Source organism: Eucalyptus grandis, chromosome 7 (assembly GCF_016545825.1).
Source record: "Eucalyptus grandis isolate ANBG69807.140 chromosome 7, ASM1654582v1, whole genome shotgun sequence".
NCBI lineage: Eukaryota > Viridiplantae > Streptophyta > Magnoliopsida > Myrtales > Myrtaceae > Eucalyptus > Eucalyptus grandis.
This window is the reverse complement of record NC_052618.1, coordinates 57,319,790-57,342,460: the sequence shown is the minus strand read 5'-3', so window position 1 is coordinate 57,342,460 and position 22,671 is coordinate 57,319,790. Positions and strand designations below refer to the sequence as shown.

General features: G+C 39.0%; 1 pseudogene; it reads right to left on the bottom strand.

Moving 5' to 3' along the window:
* Positions 1-14,159: 14,159 nt before the first annotated feature.
* On the bottom strand, positions 14,160-22,550 carry LOC104450913 (annotated as a pseudogene).
* Positions 22,551-22,671: the final 121 nt, after the last annotated feature.

Here is a 22,671-nt window from a genome sequence, read left to right as displayed (position 1 = left end):
AATAAGATCTTTGGGATGATTTTGGATTTGTGCTTCCAGTTACCGGGTTGATGATCTCTTTCTTTATTTGATTCTCCATGAGCGTCTTGATGATGGACTTCCGAGAATCCGAGATGCTTTTGAGATGTAGACATTTGAAGATCTAGGCGGATTCAGTCTCTTCGTGCGAGATGCGGGCCGGATTCATCTTGCACCGAGTCTTGGAATTTGACATTCATTGATTCTTCCACTGATCGGCTTTTTGTTGTAGACTCGTAGGCTTTGCTTGATGTAGAATATCCAAGGAAGATGCCTTCATTCGATCTTTCTTCAAACTTACCAACTCGATCATTTGCATTTTTTAAAATAAAGCATTTGCAACCGAACACATGAAAGTATGAAACAATAGGCTTCTTACCTTTGAACAATTCATAGGGGTTTTATCAAGAATAGGTCTTAAAAAGACTCTATTTATAATATAGCAAGGTTGAAACAAATTTCAGCCCAAAATCGTGAAGAAATTTTACTTTCAATTAAAAGTGTTCTAGCCATTTCTTGAAGAGATCTATTCTTTCTTTCCACAACTCCATTTTGCTCGAGTATACGGAGAGGAAAACATGTGATTAACAAGATTTATCACGTAATCTCGTAAAATCTTGATTTTCAAATTCACTTCCATGATCTGCTGTTCTTTATACTAGAAATAGCACATCCTTTTTCATTTTTGAACCTTTTTAGCAAACTTTTCAAAGTACGAAAAGGTTTCGATTTGTTTGCAAGAAAATATACCTGTGTAAAACGAGAGTAATCATCTACAATTACTAGACAATATTTCTTACCTCCAATGCTCGGGTTCTTGTTGGTCCGAAGAGATCCATATGAAGCAACTGTATTACATGATTAGTAGATACATGATTTATTTGTTTAAATGAATTTCTTACCTGCTTTCCTTAATGCATGGAGTACATAAGTCGACTTTTGGTATGGCGGAGTTTAGGTAGACCTCGAACAAGCCGTTTGAAGAGATTTTGGCTAATTGCTTCTTGTTGATATGGCCAAGCTTTCTATGCCATAGAATTGCTTCATCTTGAATTGAAATTAAGCATTGTTCTTCATTTGGCTTTACATCAAGGAGGTAGATGTTTCCATGCCTTCGACCCATGAAAGACCGAGTCGAATCTTTGCTAATTCAGAACATATGCCTTCTTGAAAGAAGATCTTGTAACCGTATCACACAATTGGCTAATGCTGAGTAGATTGTAGTTGAGTCCTTCCACTAGAGAGACATTGCTTATTGTGAGATTTCCAATTTCGCAATTCGAATCCCACAATACTTCCTTTGCTATTTCCTCCGAATGAAACTTTTCCACCATTCACTTTAATAAGCTTTATGAAACACTCGAGTCTCCTGTCATGTGTCTTGAGTATCCATTTGTCAAGATACCACTTTACCTTCTTTTTGACAGAGACCCGCATTCAAAAAGAGTCTCAAACTTTCTTTGGTACCCAAATTTTCTTGGGTCCTTTCGTGTTAGTAGGATAAGCATTATTAAGCCATACTCTCTTCACGAGGCTTCCAAACCATAGGACACTCTTTTTCAAAATGATCCCGATTACACTTAGAACACCTTAAAGCATTTCGACCTACAGTTTTTACAAAAACTCTTTTGAAATGATTTTTATAAGCCTCTCTCGATGGTCTTTTCTTAATTCTTTCTTTTTTACTTTCGGAAAATCAATCAAAGGGATTGTTTCATCTGTCATACCTAGACCCGACTTATTAAAGTAAGGTCTTTGGATTGAAAGGACTTTTTCAAGTTTTCGGACCTTATTGAAAATTTCTTTGAAATATTTGATAAATCAGTTTTTAAGAAAGCATTTTCTTTTGAAAGATTGTCTTCACTCTCTTTAAGAGTAGAAACATTCAAGTCTAAATTTTTTACCTTTTCTTCTAAAATGTTTTCCTTTTGTTTTAAACTGAGTTTTCCTTTTAAGTTCGGAAATCCTTTTAAGAGAAGTCTTAAGACTAAAACATAACTCATTAATATATTTAGAGACTTTGACAAGGGGATTTTATAATCACTTACCTCAAACCGTCCGAGTCCGATTGCGCCATTAGACACAGTTGGCATATTCCTCATCACTCTCTTCACACTCGTATCACCTGTGTTTCGGCTTTAAGAGCTTTTCGAAATTTCTCAGCTTTTCCTCTTTTCTTTTCGAAGAGGACAGTTGGGTCCGATGTGTCCCTTCTTTTTACATTCGAAGCAAACTACTTCTTTGTTTGGTTCCTCATCATCAACGGACTTGGTCCGCTGTCTCGAGAACTTTGTTTCTTTGGGATGAACCTTCGCCTTTTCTATTCAGTTTTCAATCTTCTTATCATGAGGGCGAGCTCCTCATCATTCATATCATCTTGATCTGCATCATCGAATCATCATTTGATTTTAGTGCAATAGATTTCTTACCTCTTGGATCTTCGTCTTCATTAATTGTTCCACTTCGTAAGACCGAAGAGTTCCAACCGTTCGTCTACGAGATAATGGCATGATTCTTTGCGTCTCTCTTATTGAAGTCTTTATATGATTCCAATCCTTGGAGAGTCCACGTAGAAGCTTGTTCACCTTCATGGGATCAGAAATTTTTTTGTCCTTGGTTCTCAAGACCATTGACAATATCTGTAAAACGACTAAACATGTGGAGTTATAGATTCTCCTGGTTTCATTTTTGAAGGATTCATATTGACCAAGAAGAATGTTAATTCTGGTCTCCTTCACTGATCTGTTCCTTCATAAGTGATATGTAACTTTGTCCCGGACTTCTTTTGCTGTGACACAAGAAGATATTCTGTTATATTCGATTGGTGACAAAGCACAATATAAAGAATAAATTGCTTTAGCATCGAGTGCTTGTCTCTTGTTTATTTCTTCTTGAGACATTCCGCTGGTTTCAACGGTTTCTTTTCCTCTTTCGGTGTTTGATGCGGCGGCGAGTGATTCCTTTTTCCACTACGTCCCATTCCAGAGGATCCTTTGATCGTAGGAAAGCTTTCATCTTGTTCTTCCGGATGTTGTAATCCTTTCCATCGAAGTAGGGAGGTCTGGGTATTGCTTTGCCCCTCCATCGGCCCCGGTGCTAGCATACTAGCCATGGATCTTTTACTCTGAAGTAAAACACTTCAAACAAAGTAAGAACATAGGCTCTGATACCAATTGAGATAGCTAGTACGAGTACCTAGAGGGGGGTGAATAGGTATACACAATAATTTCTCGATGTTTGCACGATATTTTAAACAATTAGAGAATTTGCAACAGTTAAAAATTCAATCGCAAGACTGAGTAAGGGAAAGAGAGAATTGAACACTCAGTTTATAGTGGTTCGGCTTGATTCAAGCCTACGTCCACTCTCTTCGCACCGATGCCCGATTGGCTGGATTCCACTATGATCAAAGAGTTGTTACGAGTGTTGATCTTCCTTGATTTCTAGGTGTAGATGATCTACCACACTCGCTCAAGGCGTCACCAAGTATAAACACTCTCGGTATACAATTTCGCTCGGTCTCAACTAACAATCAAAGGATCTTGAGACAGACTGGAATTTTTCTATCGATCACACACTTAAAACAACTAGAACGTCTTCCTTTTATACTCCTTCATGCCATCATAGCCGTTGGCACTTACCAAAGGAATTCCTCCAATCTACCGTTGACGGAATCAATCAAGAAGATCATCCGAGCTATATAAGGAATCGATGATAGCCCATCAATCGTTCGCCCATACAATCGGGATCTCGGTTTCCAAGAATAGAATAATCCAAGATTATTTCGTCGACCATCGGATCTTCAATCGATCTTAGATAAGATTTAAAGAATCCGAAATGATTATCCAACCAAAGAATCTATCCCGAGAGGATAGGATCAAATCCTCAATCATAAACCTCGACTTTGGATTTCCTTCAACACCTGGATTAGAAAGACGTCGGTGAGAATAATTTTGAGTCTTGAGTCTTGAGTCTTGAGTCTTGAGTCTTGAGATAACAAAGTCTTGAGACTATAAAATCTTTTGAGACTTTAACTATCGATATCCGGACTTAGACTGATAGAAATGTTTTGTCAGCTTCAAAATATTCTGGAAAGATTTCTCCAACAGAAAGATTTGATTGATCGATAAGCCTGAACTGTTATTTGAGATTGAGTTGGTTACTTCAAACCCTTATTTAAAATAATATACACTTTGACTCTCTTTTGATGAAGTTGCCCCGCTTCAAACTCTTATTTAAGATTTTTCAATTTCTTAATTTGTTTTTCGTTCATAAATGTATTCGTGCGGGGAGATTAACTGCTTGCCCCTTCATATTTTGAGAAAGAATTTAAGCCAAACATCGAAAAAGGAGATGCTTGTTTGGGGGACTTTTTGTGATGAAATGGCCGTCCGCGAACCTCCTCGATGAAGGTAAAGAAGGGTTGGGATTGGGAGGAGACTTGGTAGGCATGGACGAGGTGGATCGCGATGGCGGCATCGCTACGTTGATGAGCCAATAAAGGTCGAAGAACCCGAAACCTGCCAGGAGATGCCTGGGTGCCATGTGCCTGAACGCACCAAGTCTCTTGCAGCCACAGAGCTCGTAGAATAGAGTCAGGACCGCTGCACCGACCAACATGGCCTTCCTCATCGTCTGTTTGCGAATTAAATTCTCTTCTATTTCGACACACCACACTAGTCAGTTAATCACCACAAACAATAATAATATGAATTCGGGTAGTTTTTCGAAAGTCTAGTGTTTTTTTTTTTTTTTTTTTTTTTTACAACTATTAACCGGAAGTGTTGCGTAATTTAACCTGAATTTCAAGGAGCATGATGGCAAATGTAAAGGCAAAAGCTATGTTACCAAGAGCTTGGAACTCCTCCATATCTTTTGGGTCTGAGTGACAGCGCCAGCCCTTATCCCGGTGAGATTTTCTCTGAATATGCCATTTGCTTGTTAAGATTTGAGAAGACAATATATGAGGGCTATTATCAGGCTTTCTTCTACTCAATTTTTTCTATTTTAATTTGATCATCGTATAACATGTTTTTTTTACAGAAGAATTGAAAGCATGAAAACGTGCTAGCAATATGCGTCTTTTTCGATGTCGAGGGCAAGTTCGATGGTTGAGTAAGTGGACAACGTGACGGCGGCCACAGAGAGCCACTACAGCTTGTCAAAGTTCTGGAGTTGGGACTGAAAGATCTCGACGATCCTGGACATTTGTCCATGTACAATTAGCTATCTGCGTGGTATGGATTTTTGTCACCCTTCTTGTGGGAACGGTTTGATCTGTTGATTACCTTGTTTGATTAAACATTTGGAAACCCAAAATTCACACTGAAATCGCCCACACAATAAACAACTTTAGCAATCGAAATTTTCTTTTCATTTCATGGGTATTTACCTTGACTTCGAGTATGATCAAATTTGCCACCGACATCACGCTAACGGAGGATGCAATGACGTATAGAATGGCAAGCAGGTACTGAACTAGTCCCCATAGCTTCACTTTTGCCCGAGCTGCCAATATTCACAATAAGAGAAGAACTAAGAGAAAATTTAATTAATCGAATGAAATGATAGGGAGCATCATTTTGCTAAAGAATGACCGAAAATTGCCTTTGATGTTGCCGCTTTGTCCACAGAATATGCATGTGAGTCTCACGTGAGTCCACATGCAACCCAACTAGCGAAGATTTAACAGATCGATGAGCTTGAAACTTTATCTAGGACTAAATTAGTCACTTCAATTTTTTTCAAACATGGTCCACTCTGGCCATCTTTTGCAAATACGATCTTGCTTTAGGTTTCATTTGAGACTAAGTTGGCCATTTTTAGAAAATTACTCGAGAAAATGTCTCCTCTCCCTCTTTAGGAAACAATCCCACTTTAGCCCCTTAATTGAAACATAAAAATTTTCCGCAAGTTCATATATATATAGAGAGAGACTATGTCATGACCGGTTCTCTTCATGTATCCTCAAAGTTTCTGAACATGTGTCTCTAGCTTTCAAAATTATGCAGAGAGAAAACATATTCCATTAATAACCACTGAAGACGAAATTTGTTACATGTGTACAAGTTTTGGATTTTTTGTGTCATAAAAAAGTTTAAGGTAAATATGTCATAATAACATAATGACGTTTTAAGTGGCTCCCCACCCCCCCTTTCCCCCTTTTTGTGCTATATCTCTATTAAATTTTGAAGGATTGGTTTGGAATGTTAATCGATTTGGTAGTGGGTCATGGCTGGGTGGCTCATGATCAGCAATAGCTTGTTTTGGGTTTGCATACATTGGGGCGAAAGCCTCGGTATTATAATATGTCTTGAATTTGAGCTTGTGAAGAAAAAAAAAAAAATCGAGATAAATAATTATTATTTCTAGAAGCCCAAATATTTGTTGTGGAAATTTAGATCTCGTTTGAGCTTTGTTGGATAAGGATCACAAACAAAACAAGAATAGGAAAGATTGGGTGAGAGAAAGAATAAAAGAAAAGATTTAGAAATATTATTTCCTAATTCTCGTTGAAGTTATGTTCAAGAAAAGGAAAGTCCAAGAGTTGAACTCGTTGATTAGTTGACCGAATTCTGCTATGATTCGGTTTCTTAGTGCAGGACGTGTGCTGTTTTTGACCACGCATGACAAAGAAAAACCTTGAGAAGTGTGAGCCATCTTCGTATTGTCCGTGCGGGGAAGCTTGTTTGTGAATTACATCCAAGAAGTTTAGTGTTGAAGCCAATTAAATCTCGTGGTAAGATTTGCGCGTTATTCCCTTCGTGAGAATGAGAGATTATTTCATGAGAAATTTCGGCACTAAACATTGCATGTGTTTTTTTATGTAATTGAGACTTGGGAAACACCAAAAGTATTTGAGTGACTCGAGTGTATAATCTCATTGTATCACTTAATCTAAGTGAATTCGCCACTTTCCCCCATGGACATATGTCTCTATGACCAAACCACATAAATCTCGTGTCCAATATATTTTCTTATTTGTCTATATTATTGTTCAATCGCTCGCTTTACGTAACAATTGAGATCAGAGCTAGATTTGGCTAAGTTGAAGCGAATCGATGGCGATAGAAGAATGAAAAGTGAAGATCAACAAATATGTTGGGAAGGATTTTGGTTTTTGGAGCATACATATTATCTCTATCAGATTATCTCCCTATCTAGGAAGAGGCCAAAAATGATGAAGTAAGCTGATTGGAATTTGCTAGATAAATGAGGTATGGGTGCTATTCGGTTGATGTTGGCTCGCAACATCGCATTTAACATCGTGAATGAGAAAACCACTGTTAATTTGATGAAAGTTTGATGAAAGTCCTTTCAGATATGTATGAGAAGCTTTCTACGATCAACAAGAGATATTTGATGTGACATTTATTTAATTTGAAGATGAGTGAAGGTGCGTCTAATGTAGATCATATCAATGAATTCAGTGTGATCATTAGTAAATTGAGTTCATTTGAGATTGATTTTGAAGATGAGATACATGATTTGATCTTGTTATCCTCATTACCTGATAGTTGGAATACTATTGTTACTATTATTAGTAATTCTTTTGGGTCAATAAGTTTGACATTTGATGGGATTCAAGATTTGATTCTGAGTTAGGACATCTATAGAAGAGAATCTGGTGAACTTGTATTTGCTGCTTTAGTAGGTAAAAATAGAGAAAGATCTAGAACACATGTTATCAGGAATAGTACTAATATGAACAAGCGTAATCACTTTAAGACTGTTAGTTGGAGCTATAGCAAGATGGGGCATCTTATAAAGAATTGTCTAAAACTGAAAAATAATAAGGGTAAGAGAATTATAGCTAATTTTGCAGATAATGTTATAGCTGTAGCTTATGATAATTTGGATAATGCTGATTTTGTCTTGTTTATCATTAATGATTCATCGTTTGATGGATGGATCATAGATTTTGGTTGTTCTTTTCATACTACACTTAGAAACTGGTTTACTATTTATCAATGCATAGATAATAGTAAAGTGTAATTGGGGAATAACGCTAAATGCGATGTTGTCAATGTTGACAATGTTAGTATCAAAATGCATAATGGTATTGTAAGGACATTAAGCTGGAGTGAGGCATGTTCTAGAGTTAAGAACTTGATTTCCTTGAGTGTCCTAAATCGTATTGATATATTCTAGAATGTGGAATTATGAAAATCGTTCGAGGTGTTTTGGTGATAAGGAAATGAACTAAACATAACGGCCTCTATGAATTTCAAGATAAGACAGTGATAGATTTCACTGTGGAGATGTCGGCTGCATCTGTTTGAGAGTATAAATTGTGGCATATGCATTTGGACACGTTGGTGAGAGAAGCCTAAAGGTTTTAAGTGAAAAAATATGCTATGTGGTTACAATGCCAACGAACTGAATGTATGCAGATGTTGTGATTTAGATCAACAATGAAAAGTGTAGTCCAATATGACCGTTAAAGAAACTATGAAAATTGCAGAGTTAATTCACTTCAATGTTTGTAGATTTTTGTGGTTTCATTCAAGGAAGAGTGTCGATATATGCTAACAGTTGTTGATGACTATTCGATAAATATGTGGGTATTTGTGCTTAAGCACAAGTTTGATGTTATTGTCAGGATCATGTAGCTTTGATCGAAAAGGAGATTGGTAAAACAATCAAGCATGTGCGGAATGACAGTAACATAAGGTTTTGCTCCAAGCTATTTAACAAATTTTGCATGAAAGAAAGTATAGTGAAACACTGCACTTATGCCAATGAGCCACAACATGTTGCAGAATTGATAAGTAAAACATTACTAAAGACGGCCCATAAAATACTTTTTAGTGCTAATATGGCTAAGAGATTCCTAGTGAATGTGCTTAGTACGATGAGTTACCTGATAAATAGATCCCCATCGACAACGATTGGATGTCAAATTCTCAAGTGTGATCAAGTAATGTTATTGATTATTCTTTTATTATAGTATTTGATGGTCCATGTTATGTTTGAGTAAGTGATGGTAAGCTCAATGGAAGGGTATGAAAATGCATGTTTCTAGGTTATACACAAGGTGAGAGGGGTTATCGGCTATCGTATCTAGAATTATATTAACTTGTTATCAACAAATAAGTGACTTTTGACAAGTTTCCAGTACTTCTAGTTAGGAGTGCTTATAGCAAGTGCTCAAACGTGGTTGAACGGTATTCAACCTGGAGGTGAAGTTATAACCAGAAACTCTTGAGGTAGCGGGTATGAGTATTAGCAAAGTAATCGACACGAATGGTCATTGTAGCAAGGTAGAGCTTATAAAGCCAACGATTGTTATAATTGCCGATATTGACAAGGTACGTATCATTCGATCTCCTCACATATATGGATGTAACAATTGTTTTGCTTTATTTGCAGTTAAAGAGATTGTGTCGGAAAATCCTTGCGTAGCAATTAAAAGTACATGTGGAGTTGGTCTTTCGATGAGGTCCTCGATTATGGTGAAATTAAATTGAGGCTTGGACTTGAAAATATCTGTAGCGATTGAGTTTGTCAGGGGCTATGGCAAAGTAGTGACAAAGTTTGAATTTTTGCAAAGCGAATGTGACTTGACTCAAACGTTGAAGCAAGTTGGAGATTGTTATAATATGTCTTGAGCTTGAACCCATGAATAAAAATAGACCCGAGATAAATTATTATTATTTCTGGACGCCCAAATATTTGCCATGGAAATTTAGATCTCGTTTGAGCTCTGTTGGATAAGGATCATAGTCAAAACAAGAATAGGAAAGATTGGGTGAGAGAAAGAATAAAAGGAAAATATTTAGAAGTATTCTTTCCTAACTCTCGTTGAAGTTATGTTCAAGAAAAGGAAAGTCCAAGAGTTAAACTTGTTGACCGGTTGACCAAATTCTACCTTGATTCGGTTTCTTAGTGTAGGACGTGTGCTATCTCTGACCGCCCATATAAATATATGACTTGTGTGTTGTTTTGAGTGAGGGCTATTGCTGATATGAAGAAAAACGTTGAAGGGCCGAAAGAGTGCTTGAAAGTGTGGGCTATCTTTGTATTGTCCATGCGGCGAAACTTGTTTGTGAATTACATCCAAGAGGTTTAGTGTTGAAGCCGATTAACTCTTGTGGTAAAATTTGCATGTAAGTCTTTTGTAAAATTGAAAGATTATTTCACGAGGATTTTGAGCCTAAACACTGCATGCGTTTTGGTGTAATTGGGGTTTGGGAAATATCGAGAGTGTTTGAGTGACTTAAGTGTATAATTTCATTGTATCACTTAATTTATAGTGAATATGCCATTCTCTCCTCTTGGACGTAGGTCTCTATGACCAAACCACTTAAATCTCATATCCGATATATTTTCTTCTTCTATCTATATTATTATTCAATCGCTTGCTTTACGCAACAATGGCCTTTCCTTGTTAAATGATGCAGATGATCCTATTGATTGCTTTTTGGATGCAAGTCGATTGATATATAGTAGCTTGTCTTCGAAACATGGTTCATTCATGGCTCGCATCGAACTATTGGCCTCGTCGACAGTCACGATTAAATGGCGCCAATGATGAGAGGCCAGTGTATAGCTGGCCCGACATGAGTAAGGCAAACTACATTTATATAGACTCACTGTAATTTTCCTGTGCACTGGATGAAGTTCCACACAGAATTTTTTTTTTTTTTTGGGTTCCTTTCATCCCCCTTTGTATGACTGTCCGCGCGCGCGTTTTGCTTTGTCATCTCGTTTCCTAATCCGATTGTTCGTGTGTGTTCTACCAAGAAGGCTATATTCCGGGCTAAAAAGAGCCCTCATTTGCTTAGGTGGACGGTCTTGCATCAAGCAAAGGAACAAAAGGAAGTCGCCAAGTTGGCTGCCAATTAGTGTATCTTCTAGCTCTTTTTATTTTTATTTTTTGGTTCGAAATACCTTCTAGTTCTGATCCTCCTAAACTAGTCACGAGAGATTATTGCATCATCCGAATAATGCGAGACAATAGAATCAATTGGGCATCGGATGGAACTTACCATTGGGCAAGGGCCTCATTAGCCACTGTGGGCAAAGAAACAAAAGAAGGAAGAAGAGAAAAAACAAAAATAAAAACAATTAAAAAAAATTATGTAAAAAATTATCATGTCAGTGTTGGCCTAATAGCTAGTACCAACGTGTTAGCCAATGTCCATGTTCACACCAGCTAGCCAAAATTGATCAAATGAATTGAATTAGAACAACAACAATAGGTTTGGGACTTTTTTGATAATTTTCCCTAAAATCACCACCAAATAAGAACAATGAGTGTCCTAAGTGTGGTGGTTAAATTGCAAAGAAAAGTCTCAAATCAATATCCTTGCGATAAGTCTCAATTCATTGTCCCTGCACAAGCACCGGTGTGTCAACGAAATCAATCCGCCATCTCACTCATCACTGCCTTGGAGATTTGAACTCATTAGTGTCGTGAACCTTAAACTAGCTGTTGCGCTTTCATAATACCCTCGAATAACCTGCAAGCAAAAAAAAGAGAACAATGAAAGGTAAATAGTCAAACAATTCTATTAGCTTTCTTAAGTTATCAATTCTCTAATTAGCATCAAGTATATCATGTTACCAAAACAGATATATTAATTTGTGATTTTTCATAATATTAATCTAATTTAATGGGAGATAAGGGAAATTTTCAAATAAGGACCTACAGTGCCATCATTTTCTCAAAAGAGGACCTGAAGTAAAATTTGTCTCAAATAAGGATCCAAAGTGCCTTCATTTTCTCAAAAAAGGACCTGGAGTGGAGTTTGTCTCAAATAAGGACCCAAAGTGATCATTTAGTCTCAAAGAATGACCTCATTTGCCGGTTGGTGAATAATTGCATCTTTGATGTATTCCGATAGCCTCGATCAAGGATATTTTTGTCAATTTTTCTTTTTTAATTTTTGTTGTCTTGTTCTTTATTATTATTATTATTATTATTATTTTGGGTTAATGGTGGCACTTGTTCATCATATTCATCATCTTCATCATCATCTCATGTTTGTCTTCTTCTCAAGAACATCGGACTTGGGAAGGGCCAGTGAGCACCGGTCGTTGATGAGGGTCGGCAAGGGTTGGATGCCCATCGTCGGCGTGGCGGAGGCCACCAAGCCTCGCCGGCCATGGGCGGGCTTGTAGGCCAACCCTCGCCAGATCCGGCGAGGGTGGCCTCGGTGCGGTGGCGGGCCATCGAGCCCTCGCTGGCCGTGGGTGAGGGCTTGCAAGCCCTTGTCGGCCCTTATCAATGGCCAATGAGGTGGGTGAGCCCTCGCCCAAGGTCGGTGAGGGGTGACCTTGTTGATGGCCGTGAGGGGCGACCTCCCCCACCTCCGCCCGCTACTCTATCAACAACCTTGTCTTCTGCGAGGACTACGACTGGGATGCCTACGTCACTTTCTTCATCCCTTCCTCCTACCACCGTTCCTAGATTGACGACTTCTTTAGCCCTCGAGGACCTTCTTGTAGGGCCTCGATTTGGACAACCCCCTCCCCATGGCCAACGAGGGCTTGATGGCCCTTGCCCGCCGTCGACGATGGGCGTGGAGCCCTTGCTCGTTGCCAGGGATGGGTGTCGAGCCCTCACCGGCCCTTACCAACAGTCGGTGCTCACTGGCCTTTCCCCAAGTCTGGTGTTCTTGATCTGGGCATGAAAAAGTGAACAGGGAACGAAGAAGACGATGAACAGGGCAACTAAAAATGAAAAAAAAAAAAAAAAGAACCAAAATATCGTAATCAGGTCACCGGAATATACATTGAAGATGTATCTATTCACCGACCGGCGAGTGAGATCCTTCTTTGAGATTAAATGACTACTTTTGGTCCTTCTTTGAGACACATTTCAATTCATGTCATCTTTTGAGAAAATGATGGCACTTTGGGTCCTTATTTGAGACAAATTTCACTTCAAGGTTCTCTTTTGAAAAAAATGATGACACTTTAGATCCTTATTTAAAATTTTCCGGGAGATAATGAATGATAACCTTTTTACAAATATACTAATTTGAGATTTTTTTTTTTTTATATTGTCATAGACGTATTAGTTTTTACTTGAACATAAAAGGTATATATTTTTTAAATTGAGCAGACACCACAATCGATGACAGCTATAATCATGACAATCATAGAAACCCATTAATTGTAAATTCACGTGGTTCTCAATCTCGCTCGTGGGATCCAGCCCAGACAAACAATGTCACTAATTGTTAAGTGATTCCACTAATTAAAAGGTCACACAACTCTTCTTTCGGTTGCCAAACAACTTTTAGAATCTAATAAAAGCGAAAAAAAGAAAAATTGCAGTCGAGCCCTACAAATCATTTGTCATGTCTTCTTTGGGATCGGGAGATGGACGTGCTCACGCAAGTCCCTTCACGACCGTCGCAGGGTAGTGTACTTTTTCTTTTCTTCTTTTTCGCTCCCCTCCTTTATACACATGCGTTTAGTACGGAATCAAATTTCAAATCCAGCGCCCCCAGCCCCACGCCCAATTCCTCTATCAGCAGGGCCACATGCCTGTTGGTTTATTGGGTAGTTTTAGCAAGATCACCTCTTGGCTCCTTTTGTTGCTTCGATATGTATAGACCATCTTATCTCACTATACTTTTTAAGTAAGGTGTTCATTAAGAATGATCATTTTAGCCTTTTTCCCCTCAAATTCATTATGCAAGTTGACAAATTTAGTTGATTTGCCGCTTTTGTTCGTCCCAGTGACCTGAATGTGGCCTTCACCAGGATTGATTTTTGCCATATCTGGTTATCCGCCAGGGGGGTGGTTTTAATGGGCCTTTGTCATAAAATAAACCAAAACAAAAGGAAGGAGAAGAAGCAGAAAAGGCAGAGTAGGTGTCGGTGAAATTTCCAAGAGTTAAATCGTCAAAAAGAAGCAGAAAAGGCGGAGTAGGCGTCAGTGAAACTTCCAAGAGTTAAATTGTCAAAAAATCAAACTTTCTAAGTTAAATTGTGAATAGTTAAAAGAGATCGAATAGGTCAAGTAAAACGGTATCCTTAAAAGTTCAATGGAAGACTTTTTTATAAAAAAGTGAAAACTCCATGGGCATAATCCATGTTGCATGATAAAGCACTCATCTAAATAAATAAATAAAAGATAAAGCCCCCCATCCACTGTACAAACCCTAGTTTACCTTCCTTTTTTTTTTTTTTTTTTTTTGGTTTTTACAGGAACACGAGACTCGGCTAACGCAAAAGTAGTTCTTCACCAAAAAGTAGACAAGGGAGCACAAATGATCCTAAAGCGGCCTTGTAACTCCTCATCAGCAATGAGAAGATTGGTGATGTTGGGCCGAAATCAGTAGCTAGGCCCCAAAGACTTGTAGGACTTGAGATGTAGCACCACCCCAGCGATCGAGCCCACAGCAGCGGCGATACTGATGATGAGGCAAGCTACACTGAGGATCTGGAGGCATATCCATTTGGTGCTCCACCTGGGGATCTCCATTTGGACGATGTACATCTCGACCGGGAAATAAACCATCAAAGGCCAGAATCCCAGAGCACCAAGCAGTCCGATCATGTCATCGAAGAACGGAAGCAGCATCGAGATCACGGTGGTGACAATCACGAAAATTGTTCGGCAAATCAGCCGGAAGCCAAATAGCGTGTAGTTTCCGAAACCCAGGACCGGGATTTTGCTCTCCTGGGTGATTGACCCGCTGCCTGCAAACTTTCTCTCGGCGTATCTCTCCATGGAGGCAAAGAGAGGTTGGGCGAACATCTGGTAGGCGCAGACGAGGTAAATCACAACGGCGAGATTCGCTATGTCAACGAGCCAATAAGGATTGAAGAACCTGAAACCCGCGAGGAGGTGCCCAGGTGCTAAGTCCCCGAATGCGGCATAGCCCATGCAGCCGCAGAGCATGTATAATAAAGTTATGACCGCCACACTTACCAACATGGCCTTCTTCATCGTCTTGGCCTCTGGGGAGGGAATTTAATGGTATCCTGTTTTCAACGCATATCACAATGATCAATTAATCACCAGAGTCAATGATTAGAGCAATTAGGGATGTTTTCCAAAAGTCCAGGAGTAGTTTTTTCATATAGCTAATATACAGGATTGCATGATTTTACCTGAATTTCGATGAGGTTGGTGAAATATGAGTAGGCAAAAGCAATGGCACCCAAGCCTGGAAGCACCTCCATATTTTCAGGGTATGATTGATAGTGCCAATGTTTGACCCAGAGAGCCTTCCTTCGAATTTGTTATTTTCTGAGAGATATGAGGGCTAGTGTCAGACTTGCTTCTACTCAATCTTTCTAGTTTATTTTAATCATCACATAACGTGTTCATACACAAAAGAATTGATAGCATGAAAAATCGATAGCTACCTATGACTCATGCAATGCTGAGGGCAATTCCAATAATCAAGTAAGTGGACGACATGACAATGGCCACACTGGGGAGCCACCACGACTTGTCAAAGTTTGGGATTTGGGATAGAATGATCTCAATGACCCCGAATATGATCATGTGTATATAGCTACTCGTGTCGCAGTGACTTTTGTCACTTTTCGTATGGAAGCAAATTGATTCGATGAATGCCCTGTTCACTCAAATATTCAGTAGAATCAAAATTTACATGAAACTCACGAGCCTAACATCATGTTGAATTCCGAGTATAATGAAATTCACCACTCACATCATGCTTATGGAAGCTGCAATAGTGTACGCGATGGGAACCCCAAAATGGAAGAGGTACTGAACCAGTCCGCATAACTTCGCTTTTTCCCGACCTGCCAATATTTATAAAAAAAAAAAAAGAAAAAAGAAAAGAAAAGAAACAGAAGACAAATGAGAAAATTCAATCGATCAAATGAAATGAAAGAGAGCATATTAATGCGAAAATACATGGTGGGTAGAACTATATATATTGTGTGTATTATTACCGAGAATGGCCCGGACAGTACATTTGTAAGTGCCGTTTCGTTCTCCACGGACAGGGTCGCCGGTGCGGTAACAATCGACCAAAGAGAGGAGGTGTAGAGAGTGATGAAGGAGAACATGAACATCACTGCCGGCCCGGCGATCCACCCGAGCTGCGACGTGGCCCATGCCAGAGACAGCACTCCCGACCCGATTACGGCTGTGATAACCTGAGCAATGGCTGTCCACACGGTCCCTGGTTTGAACCCAGAACAAAAAATGCAACTCCGGAGCCGTTAAATATTGCAGAAAAAGCAACCTCTCTTCTCAACTAGAGAGAAAATTAACTAACGTTTCTTTTAAGAGAGTGAAGAGCTCGAAAACACAGTTCGGGGTTTGCCCCCCTTTTCTACCAAAACAGACGACGACTCAATTTCATACGGTTCGGCTTATTAAAGGAGGCCTGATCCAAAAAAAAAAGGAGGGTGTTCCAAAGTGCCTTTCTCCTTTTGAACAGAAACGCAAAAGATGAATAGAATGTAAGCATTGTTGAACGAGGCTTTGTTGAGTGAAAACTCCAATTCATACAGAACAAAGTTTGGTCATGAAGATAAGAAAGAGTTTTCAAGTGCTTTTGTATTGCTCACCAGTTCGTCTGCGACGGCCATCGTCGTCTTGAGGCAGATCAGGCGAAACCTCCAAACCAAGTCTGTTCTGACTCATTTTCTGTCACCAAGATCAAATGAACCCAAATTTAGTGAGTAGCTCAGAAGAAAAAAAGGGTGTAAGAAGAAGCTGCGAAGAGAGACAGAGTGGGCGATGTGCCTTGGGACAGTTTTTGTCCGCGCCAAGTTTATTGGGAGCCCAAAACCATGTTAGAAGAATTAAACAAGTTAAAGAAGATCAGAAGTGTATAGAAGTCAGTAACAGCAGAAAAGCCAAACCTGAAAAAGTAACTGGAACAGAGGAAGCTAAACCGAGAGGAAGGTCGTGGGTTGGCGATCCAAGTGAACGAATGAGCTGGCGATCCATGACTACAGGAGCTGGCGAATCCGTGAAAGCAGAACCTGAAACACAGAAGCAGATCAAGCAAATTAAAGAAGCAGCAGTCAGAAGAAATACACGTGTGTTGTTCACATTATTCGGTTGTAACTTCTATAACAGAAAATAGTTGAGCCAGTGACTAGTATAAAAGGAAAAGATAGAACAAGAGAAGGTGTGCGAGAGTTTATTGTTAGTTTCTAAGGTTGAAAGCTTCTCTCGATTCATCAAGAGCTTCTTCTTCTTCTTCCTCTCGTATACGTGAAATGATGAAAGATTGTGTAAAGAATAAACTTGAAATCTTGAAGAAGAAATACAACGAAGCTGAGGTATTCTCATTGCTTGTTCGAGATCTAAACTTCTCTCATATATCAATCTTGTTCTGTATTCGATTTCTTCTCATGGTATCGAGCATGATTTCACAGGTATGATAGATCTGGTGTGTTCTTCTTGCATGATGTTATAAAGATCATGATATCTCACAGATAGTTTACTTCAAAGTCTACTTTGGATTATCTGCGGATTTCAAAAGTCTTTGAACATAGAAGAATGGCTACTAGACTTGAAGTATCCATTCCTATTCATGTGAATATAGGGAACTTTGTTACCATCAAGTTGAATGAAGAAAACTTTCTGTTGTGGCAAGCTCAGTTTAATAGATTTCTGAAAAGCCAAGATTTAATCGGTTTTATTGATGGTGAAACTTTACCTCCAAATCGAATGATACAAAGGCGAGGCGGAGAAATGATGAACCCCGATTGCCTGGATTGGATAAAAACCGATCAGCTTATATCTTCTGGATAAGCGGTGCGGTATCGAAAATATTCTAAGTCTAATAATCGGCTTAGAAACCTCACTTGAAGTATGGCAGGCTCTCATAAATAGATTTACACGAAATCTGTTGCAAAGGAGTTTGAGTTGAGAGGAAAACTTCAAGCGCAAGAAAAGAAACAGATCACCGAGTGAATATCTCGAGAGAATTCAAAACCATTTGCGATCAATTGAATGCAATTGGAAAGCACATTGACAATATAACAAGAATGTTTGGCATATTGGAAGGGCTAGGTCCTGAATATGAAACTTTCGGGACAACCATGTATTGTCTTAAGCCTCGGCCGGAGTATGAAGAAGTAATCTCACAACTTGAGAGGTTTGAAACTCGATTACAAACATACTCCATGAATGAGTATAACTCTAACTTTTGGCCTATTATGGGCAAAGGAAAGCTGGAACAAGTCAAAGCAAAGAATCAATCCCAGAAATCAAAGAGAAAGTTTTAGGAGAAGTTAACTATGGCGGAGGTCAGCCCTTTATTAGAAGAGAATATGGAAATAATTCTGCAGAAGCTGGAAGGAATCAATTCAATAGAATGAATAACATGTATTCAACTCGGCAAGGTCGGGTTAATAAGGATAAGCTAGTGCAGTTATGGACAAGGATTTCGACCTTATTCAAATTCTGCACAAAGGTATCAAAATGTTAGATCTTATCCACCACAAAGCTCAAATGATGATAGACAAGCACTGAGAACACAAAGCCTACTAATAATGTCCCTCTACAATGCCAGATCTGTAAGAAATCAGGTCACACAGCACTCAGATGTTGGTATAGGTTCGACAATTCAGTGGTAATGACACTGTCATGATAGGAGATGGATCTCATTTGTCAATCTCATGCATTGGTAATGGAATACTAAATACAGGAAATAGCAAATTACCTCTGAATGATGTATTAGTAGTCCCTGCAATCACCAAGAATCTTCTATCTGTATCAAAACTGACAGATGACTATCCCTGTTCTTTTATTTTTGATAAACATGGGGTATATATGAAGGACAATCACAGTCATACAATGGTGAAGCTAGGAAGGAAAGTCAAGGGGCTCTACCAGGTGGAACCTAAAGCTGCAGAAGTTTTCTTCACACGAGACTCAACGGGAAATAGCGAGAAGATACTGGCATCAAAGGCTTGCTCACACCAATCTTAAAACAGTGAAGATCCTGCAGAAACAAAATCTCATTCAAATTAGTTCCAATACTCAGAATATATGTAGCAGCTGTCAAGTTGCTAAAAGCTCAGCCTTATCTTTCCACTCCTCAGACCATATTTCTAATGTTCTATTAGAAAGAATACATTGTGATGTATGGGGACCTTCGCCAATTCAATCTGTTCAGAAATTCTCCTACTATGTCATTTTTGTGGATGATTTTTCTAGGTATAGCTGGATATATCCTATGAGACAGAAATCAGAAGTATATGAAATATTCGTTATGTTTCAAAGACTTGTAGAAAATCAGCTTAATCACAAGATCAAAATCTTGCGAGTGATGGAGGTGGTGAGTTCACTAGTAATAAATTCCAACTTCATCTACGAAGTACTGGAATTAAGCAATTTATCTCATGTCCTCACACACCAGAGCAAAATGGTGTCTCGGAGAAAACATAGACATGTGATTGAATTAGGACTAGCAATGATGTATCATGCTAAAGTACCACTGAAATATTGGGTCGATGCATTCAAAACAGCAGTTTATGTTATCAATCTTCTGCCCACAGCAAAACTACACATGCATTCACCTCATTACAAACTCTACAATCGGACACCGAGACTATTACTATCTTCGAGTTTTGGATCAGCTTGTTATCCATGTCTCAGGCATTACACAAAGCATAAATTTGATCCAAGATCACTCACCTGTATCTTTCTTGGCTACAGTGAGAAGCATAAAGGATACAGGTGCCTCTTACCTACAAATGGAAGAATTTACATCAGCAGACATGTACTATTTGATGAGAATGTCTTTCCCTTTATTCATACACTCAGTACTGAATATCAGCAGGGATCTGATCTATACAGACAGTGGATAAAAGGAGTCCTATCCTCCAGTTCCAACTATACTAAGAAGTCTCCATCACAAGACAATCTGTCAAAGGGATACTTGCAGCATACCAGAATCAATCAAATAGCTCAGCAATACAAAATGATGAGCTCACCTCAAATAATTATGAAGGTCGATCTCACATCAGTCATCTTCACCCGGATATTGCATCGAAAATATACCAGTATTGAAATACGAGAATCTTTGTTAATAATATCTCTAGTAATAGTGAATCACATCAGTCATCTTCGACCATAGAGGAACAAATATCTACAAATCAAGAGCATGTCTCACTACCCACTTTGCCGACACGGGACAAACTCAAAACGGTGTTGACACTTGAAAATATGACAGTACATCTTCAACTCATCCTATGCAAACTAGACTACGGTCTGGAATTATTAAAGCAAACCCCAAATATGCATGTCGGTTGAGTATAAGATTCTGTTGAACCAAAATCAATAAAGTCTGCATTAGCACACCAAGGATGGTATCAAGCAATGCAAGAAGAAATGGATGCATTATATCGAGAATCAAACCAGGAAGTAGTTCCTCGAGATAATCACATGAATGTAATCGGGTGCAAATGGGTGTTCAAGACAAAACTTGCACCTGATGGAAGCTTGGATAGACTTAAAGCTAGGCTTGTAGCCAAAGGCTTTCATCAAGAAGAAGGTCTTGATTTCACAGAAACCTTCAGTCCTGTAGTGAAACATGCAACAATTCGAATAATTCTGTCAGTAGCTATGATGAAACAATGGAAAATCCATCAATTAGATGTCAAAAATGCTTTCTTACATGGACACTTAAGTGAAACAGTGTATATGGAACAGCCTCCAGGCTTTAAAGACACACAAAGGCCTCACCATGTTTGTCTCCTTCGAAGATCTCTTTATGGACTTCGACAAGCTCCTCGAGCTTGGTTTGATAAATTCAGCAGCTTCCTGCTTGAATATGGCTTTTTCTGTAGCTCCACCGATCCTTCTCTGTTCATCCTGCATACTGAATCAGACACTATCCTTCTCTTACTGTATGTAGATGATATTATTCTCCTTTGGCAGCTCATCTCACATGATTTCTAGTCTCATTACTTCACTAAGCATTCATTTTCATATGAAGGATCTAGGTGCTCTACACTATTTTCTTGGCATTGAAGCTACACGAAATCCAGATTATCTATTCCTTTGCCAAACCAAATATGCTCTAGATCTTCTCACCCGAGCTCATATGCAAGATTCCAAACCTCTTTCAACTCCTCTCTCCTCAAACCATCCATTTTAATCAATGATTCTCTACCTTTGCATAATCCTACTGAGTACAGAAGCTTAGTTGGCGGTTTGCAATACCTCACCTTAACCAGACCAGACATTGCTTATGCCACAAATATACTCTGTCAACGAATGCAGCAACCTACAATTGCAGACTTCAACAGGTTAAAAAGAGTCTTACGGTATGTAAAGGGTACCATCAAGCTTGGCTTATTTCTTCACTCTCACAGTACAATGCATCTCTATGGTTATTCTGATTCAGATTGGGCTGGTTGTGTCGAAACCAGAAGATCAACAACTGGTTTCTGTATATATATTGGATCCAATCTTATATCCTGGGCAGCAAAGAAACAACCTACCGTGAGCAGATCATCTACTGAAGCTGAATACCGTGCTCTTGCATCAGCCACTGCTGATCTTACATGGGTCAGTTTTGTATTACGTGATATAGGCTGTTTTCTTAAGCCTCCTATTCATCTGTATTGTGATAACAAGTCAGCAATATCTCTTACTCTGAATCCTATCTTACATGCTCGAACCAAACATATTGAAATAGATTTTCACTTTGTTCGGGAAAAAGTCTCCTCAGGGTCACTACAGGTCAGCTACATTCCAAGTTCTTATCAATTAGCTGATATTTTTACAAAACCATTGACAAGCGAGCACATTCTTATATGCGAACCAAATTGGGAATTTCTACACTCTCCATTCCCAATTTGAGGGGGGATGTTAGAAGAATTAAACAAGTTAAAGAAGATCAGAAGTGTATAGAAGTCAGTAACAGCAGAAAAGCCAAACCTGAAAAGTAAGCTGGACAGAGGAAGCTAAACCGGAGGAAGGTCGTGGGTTGGCGATCCAAGTGAACGAATGAGCTGGCGATCCATGACTACGAGGGCTGGCGAATCCGTGAAAGCGAGAACCTGAAACACGAAGCGAGATCAAGCAAATTAAAGAAGCAGCAGTCGAAGAAATACACGTGTGTTGTTCACATTATTCGGTTGTAACTTCTATAACAGAAAATAGTTGAGCCAGTGACTAGTATAAAAGGAAAAGATAGAACAAGAGAAGGTGTGCGAGAGTTTATTGTTAGTTTCTAAGGTTGAAAGCTTCTCTCGATTCATCAAGAGCTTCTTCTTCTTCTTCCTCTGTATGTCACGTGAAATGATGAAAGATTGTGTAAAGAATAAACTTGAAGTAATGAAGAAGAAATACAACGAAGCGAGGTATTCTCATTGCTTGTTCGAGATCTAAACTTCTCTCATATATCAATCTTGTTCTGTATTCGATTTCTTCTCAAACCAGACCATAAGAGAGAGACACGGAAACGCATGTACGCTAACCATGAGACCGAGACTCCCCACATATCGTTTTATGATGATTCAGAAGAAGCTTACCGGAGATTGGGTGCGGTCCGTCCTTGTTTTCTCTCTCTTTTTCCTTCTTCTCACTGCGTCTGTTTGATGAATGCAAGAGCGAAGAAAAGATGGAGGGGGGAAGGGACGGGGAAGCGTGGTCGTTTATATAGGGAAAATTCCAAATAAAGACCTGAAGTGAATCAATTTTCTCAAATAATAATCCAAAGTGAACTTCGTGTCATA